Genomic DNA, 6,491 nt, shown 5'->3' with positions numbered 1-6,491 from the left:
TTGCCCAGGAACTGGGCAGGGGTGTTCTTCAGGGGGAAGCAATGTTCTGCTGACCCAGCCGTCTGCACAGAGCCCTGAGGACTAGACCTCTTCCTGTGCTCTAGCAGTAGGAGTCACAAACATCCAACTGGATAAAAGCTCCTATTCTTAGGTGAAAGGCAGCAAAATGTGACGCTCAACTCACTTATTACTTCTGGGAAATAACACACAAGTAAAGAAAAAAATAAAAGTTCTCAGTTTGTTTGAATGTCTTTGTAGGTTTTCAAAAACAGTTAATAAACTGTGTTTGAATACTGCCTGCTCTAGTCATTTGACCTATACTGTACATTTATGTACAATAGTCTTACCAAAAAAAAAAAAGGCAGATAACCCCCCCCACTAGAGGGTCTGAAAGATAGAGTACAGAGAACACAGTTTTGGTAATTCTGAGATAATAATTGTGTGTGATATGTTTAGTGCTAGGCAAGCTCACGAGTGCACCTCAAACTGCACACACTCACTGAAGGAGCTGATTTTTTTTTTTAAAGTCACCCTGATAATTTTTCTAGATCATAACCTAATATGGATTTTCAACACTTTTTCTTTTAATAAAAAGTCAAAATGGAAAAACAACATTTTAAAAACATTAATACATATAACAAGTTATAGTAAGTATGGTTTCCTATAACGCATGAATCCACCTGTACCTAAGGCAGCACTGTCCCCTCCGAAAGGCAAATTCTGGAGCAGCAAGGCAGAAGCATTTCTAAGCAACATGTCTCTGCAGTGCTTTAGAGTCACTACAAAAGTGACTAGGGCTATAATTATTGTTTTTTTGTTGACTGATTAGCTATATACATGTTCCCAGGATGTTCCTAACTTGAAGGAGGAACATCGACTCCAACACTGACTAGGAATTCCTCCTTGCTTATTCTTGGTAACTTCAAGGATAGGTCCCCCAGTCCTAAATCTTAACCATTAAAATTCCTTTTGAAGTAAAATTTGCAAGTTCAATTAATAATTTCTCCTAATTCAGACAACAGGAAGAGCGTGACCTGCAGGTCGAGGCAGGTGTTCCTTCCCCTGTGCTCAGCACTGGTGAGGCCACCTCTGTAGTGCTTTGCCCCATTCCGGCCTTCCCAGCAGAACAAAAAGTCATGGGCCTAGTGGAGCAAGCCCAGCCACCAAAGGTGACTGATTAAGGGTTTGGAGCATGTGTCATATGGAGAGAGGCTGAGCGAGCTGGAATTGTTCAGCCTGGAGAAGAGAAGGCTCGGGGCAGGGGATTTTATCAATGTGTGAAAACGTCTGATGGTGGGGAAGGGGACTACAGAAGATGGAGCTGGACTCTTGTCGGTGGTGCCAAAGAGAGGACAGGAGGCGCTGGGCACAAACTGAAATACAACTTCCATTCAAGCAGAAGAAGAAAAATCTTTTTTACTCTGAGGGTGCTCAAACACAGCCTCTAGCCACACAGCTCTGCAGCACTCCTTCCACCAGGTTCCTGGCTAGTGCTCCCTCTTCCAACTGGGATCACTCTGGCTCTCTTGGCACAGGCTTCTCACACACTGGTCTCCACAGCCTTGCCCTCTGGGAAGGGGGTTTTGCACGCGGTGGAGGGAAGGGCTTTCTTGAAAACTGCTGGCCTATGATGGGCAGGGTCTCTCTGGTGCTACTGGGCCTGAGTTTAGGTAGGGAATCCAACACTGGCTTGGGAAAGCTTGCTGTGGGTGCAGCGGTCCAATATGTGGACTTGTGAACCCCCTGTAGTGTGGTATGAGCCCCTGGCACACAGTCTTGGAGGACAGAGGGGAGGAGATAACTGTTGAGTGAACATGCCCATTTACTCAGGTGAGTTTTCTGTTTCCCCAGAGCAGAAGCAGGCTGATTCCAAGCAGAAAGAGCCTGCTGCTTTGCAGCAGGAAAAGCTCTTGTGAAGGGCACGTTACCTGGCATACAGGTTTTGGAGGACTCAGACACCTGGGAATCAAATGTGATTTCTAAAAACCAGGAAGATGAGATTCCTAAATCAAAGGGTCCCGCAGGCACCCTGAGGTCATGCTTGTGGATCACAGTGTGGTGGATGAAATGACTCAGGCCCTGATTTCTACTCTCCACTCCAACAGGAGCCCCAGCACTGGCCCACCTGGAGATGTGCACGATAACAGACACACTCCCCCCGCTCTATGCGTGCACACACACACACACACACACACACACACACAGACACGTACGCATGTAGCTACTTCCTGGCGAGGGTGTTGTGTCACGCACACACACAGCCAGCTCCAAAACAAGCCAAAGCTCTTTTCTGTGGATTGGTCTCAGCAGGAGGTGGAAACAGATGTCCCTGGGTCAGGAAGGCCAGAGGCCATTCGGTAGTTCAGTAGAGGGACTCCAGGGCAGGGGAGTTCCCAGTTTGAGAGACTGCTCAGCAGATGCTGTGAAGATGTACCATGAGTCTGAAGTGTCCAGCCCTTCAGGGCAAGTCCATGCAGGACTGGTGGGCACCCTTGCCATTGCTCTCCAGGAGCTGAGTGGTGCTCTCATCTTCAGAAAGCCAAACCAGCACGAGCTGCTTTGGATTTTGAATGGGAGCTGGTCATCTCTCGCATTCATAAAACACCTTGCCAGGGGCCACCACACAAATCTTGTCAGCACAGCTGCTCCAGGACTTGCCCGGCGGGCCCTCAATGCCCCCTGGATGCCGGCTAGATGAGAAATCTGAACACGGATGGCTGGTTCTACCTCTAGAGCTCTCCCCATTTCCTAAGCCCTCTGGTCTCCTGTGACAATCCCAGCCCTGATGCTCTGCTCACAGCAAGGCTGAGCTCTCCCAGGCTGCTGGCTGCTGCTGCTGGAATTACACCTCAGAGCTGAGAACGTGGGCCTCATTATCTCCAGTCTGGCAGGAGGCCACAGCAAGTGTCCACTGCAGCTCTAGAGCACTCAGCACTCTGCAGCGTGCATATGCGGTGTGCTCAGCCAAGCACTGGCACTAGCATGCTAAGTAGTGTGGCAGGCTTGGTTGCGCACCAGAGGAGAAAGCGGCAACAGGGACCGTGGGGACATTGAGTGCAGCTGACTGATGTACAGTAAGTGTGTGAGTCCTGGAGCAGAACAGAAGTGGCCACCGAACACACCTGAGCACACCTGTGCTTCAACAACTGCCAGTGCCTTGTGTCACAGAGACGGAGAGAGAGAGTGAGAGAGACACTCTGGAAACCAACCATTTCTGGGTCTCTGACAGCCTTTGTCCAAAGAAGACACATCACACCCCAGCAAGGCAACATCTCCTCAGTGACCAAGTGCTGCTCCCAAGCCAAGAGAGGCAGCGTGTGGCAGCTCTCTCTCGCGAGTCGCTGGTACCACAGCACTGCAGTACAGGAGCTGCGACGCCCTGCGTGACCCAGCTCTGACTCACAGCTCTGCCTGTGAGAGCTCCTGTGCAGAGCCTGTGTACCTGAGCAGAGGCACTTTCACTTGTGGCAGTATGCGTGATCACAGAGCCCTTCTGGCAGACCATGGCAGTAAGTGAATCCTTGGTGCAATTCCCTCCGTTAGCTGAAGACTGACAAGCCTGGTTAGCTCCTGTGGGGAAAAAAGAAATCAAGCTTCAATTTGTACATGTTTACATAGCAAAAGACATTGACTGTGGGGCTAAACAAGAGACTTCTCTTGCAAGACTGCAAGACCACTGTCTTACCCTGCATGGGCCTTGCCCCCAGGGCAAGCAGGATGGCTGAGCCCCTGCAGCTTGCCTCTTCTAGGGTTTTTTATTTGGTGGGCTCTCCTTGAAGGCCCAATACTGTCCCATGCTAGGTGCTGGCACAGCAAATGCTGTACGTAGAAGCACACAAAGTGAGCGGCAACAAAATGCTCATCCTATCAGGCAACACTGAATGTCTACAACATTAACCTCTGCGTCTTGAACGTTCTTTGAGTGTTACTTTTGAAATCATAGGCGAGAAGCACACTAGCATGTTCTGATGTCCCTCAACAGGGAAAGCGCATCCTTTTTGCCTAAGGCTAAGATACGGCACTGCCAAGAGGGAACTCATCCTTGGCTGGCCAAGCCCAAGGCCATGCAATGTGCCACTGCCATGGGGTGGGGGCCGTGGGAGCTGGGTAGCTGGCTCTGTTGGAGCCAGGCTCAAAGAGATCTGCTCAAGCTTGCCCACATCTTCCCAGGTCAGGAGCCGGGACTCAGCGCTGAGCAGAGTTGGGGACTGCTAAACCAAATCCCACGTTTTGCCACCATACCACCACGATGTCAGAGACGTGCTCAGTCTACAGATTGTCTGTAGGAAAATAACCGACTTCCAGGCTTGCCTTTGCCTATTTGGGGGCGGGAGAGGCTTTGCATGTGCGTGAAAGTTTAGGAAATCCCCTCATGGCATACACACGAAAGAGAGGGAGTGGAGACTTTGGAGCAATTTTTTCCACCATAGAGTGAACACTGTCCAAAGGTTTGCGCTTCTAGGAGGTGCCAGCTCTCAGCCCCATTAGCTCATCTTTTCCTAAGCTTGGCTGCTCTATGCAAAGCATGCGAAAGCACATCAACAGTGTTCAAAGCTGCTTCTGCCAGGGACAAACTACTCACAAAGGAAGGAGCTCCTGGGAGTTATGCTGAGGTTTCCATTTTTCCTTTGAAATGTTTTTTTCCTTTTTGCATTTCAGGGTCTCACCTTACCTGAGCTCTTCTGTTCTGGTGCCTGTGTCACGTACGCTTGGCATGAGCACAGGGTAGGAAGCCCCAAGACAGCTCTGTGGGCTGGCATTCGTTCACCCAGCCCATCCACACAGTCTTTCAAAGCCCTGAAAAGAGCAGCAACCCCAACCTCTGGCAACTCACTCCAAGCCTCCAGAGGCTAAAGCTTCGGAAGTGAGAGCAGGCCTATCTGCGGACCTGGGAGAGAGCAGCAAGAGCTGGTTCCACATAACATTTGCATTGCAGGTACCTCCGGCTTCAGTCGGTGGGTCCCGAGACAGCAACGTGCCCAAATATTTGCCATGAACTTCCACCTCTGCACTGGGGGAAAGAAGATCTTGCCCTTTTTTGAGGTGATAGGCCATTTTTTTCTCCAGCAGTAGTCGCTTCTACAATATTGAAGAAAAGCAGTGAAGAGTAGATTACCCCAAGGTTTCTTTGGCCTAGAGATGCTCCATCAAGCATCTTGCATACAGCTTACATGCACTCTCTTCTGTCTAAGACAGAAACTGCCAACCCAAGCCTCAACACGTTTCCTGGCATGTCTTTGTCTTTTTGTCTTGGGAGCAATCCCTTGTTGAATCCAGTTGCAATGGAGGAAAAAAAATCACAAAACAAACAAAAAAGCCCACAAAGGATGTACAGAAATCAAGTGGCAATGTGCTGACTGAGCCGTCCTGAACAGCATCGTCTGACCTCAGGTTAAAACACTGAGGGTTCCTGCTCCAATGAGCTGCCAGGGAACAAGACACACAGTCTGAAAAGGCACAGTTACATTACAGGCATGGAAAGGCCCACGGTTCCTCTTCTAGTTTATGCCACTTTTGGAGGGACACAAGCATTTCCCTAGCCGTATCTTTATCAGCCTCCCCTTTGGACCACAACAAACCTGTCCAGCTCCTGCCACCAAACTGCCCGAGTTTTGCACTCCAGACCCTGCAACGTTCCCGGCTCTGGTCAGCTCTAAGGGGGATCTCTGGGCTCCCAAGCACACTTGGCGCCTCTTTTATACACCCATGGGATTTTCCCTAGTAATCGCTCTCTTCTCTGCCACCTACAAGCTGAAAAGAATGTTCCTTCACGTGCCTTTCTGGCTTTCTCTTCTCTCCTTTTCTTCTGCACTTCCTCAGCTCTCGCTTCCTGCTCCATGTCCTCCTTGAGTTGCAGCAGAAGCAGTAGCTCTTTCTCCTTCCTCTCCTGAGCATCGCCCCGGGGCAAAAAAACACAGGGACACACGTGAGGCTCCAGCATAGCAATCCGAATGCTACAGCTCTATGAAAAGATTTTCTGCTTGATGGCAGGGCATGCTCAACACACTTGGCCATCTCAGTCCTTGTGACTTGGGAGGGCTCGCAGGCGTTGTAGCACACACACAGCTTGCAGCCCCATCTTACATTCTCTAGGGACTTTCTCATGAATGACAGCTGATGGTAATTTTAGTTAGTCCCGAATCATCTTCTTCAGGTATGTACACTATGTAGGAGACACCTTCTCCACACAGCAGCTGTGCCTTGTTCTGTTTCCCATTGCTAACCTTCTCCAGTGGTTTATAAAGCCCTCTTGTGGCTGGACCTCTCCAAAGGCCCACGCGTGCCCTCCTAAATCAAGGGTCAATTGTTCTGCCTCTTACCTTTTTCCTCATCTCCAGCTCTCCTTCTTGCACACTCTCTCTTCCTTCCCACAGGATCCTGCCTCTGGCAACAAGGAGGACAGCTGGAAGCAGTCCTGAGCCAACAAACAGCCCTCTGAGAAGGGAAAAAACCTGAGCAGCAAAGTCAGCAGGAGGGTGACAAGGAAACTG

General features: G+C 50.0%; 1 long non-coding RNA gene across 1 annotated transcript; it reads right to left on the bottom strand.

Annotated features, from left to right (window-relative positions):
- Nucleotides 1–661: 661 nt before the first annotated feature.
- LOC136994203 (uncharacterized) lies at nt 662–5,895 on the bottom strand. The gene is made up of 3 exons (XR_010886330.1): nt 5,777–5,895; nt 4,941–5,079; nt 662–3,570 (listed from the first exon to the last, which is right to left on the bottom strand). It is a non-coding gene; the product is annotated as an uncharacterized lncRNA (long non-coding RNA).
- Nucleotides 5,896–6,491: the final 596 nt, after the last annotated feature.

Source organism: Apteryx mantelli, chromosome 25 (assembly GCF_036417845.1).
Source record: "Apteryx mantelli isolate bAptMan1 chromosome 25, bAptMan1.hap1, whole genome shotgun sequence".
Classification (NCBI taxonomy): Eukaryota; Metazoa; Chordata; class Aves; order Apterygiformes; family Apterygidae; genus Apteryx; species Apteryx mantelli.
This window is presented reverse-complemented; position numbering and strand designations above follow the sequence as displayed.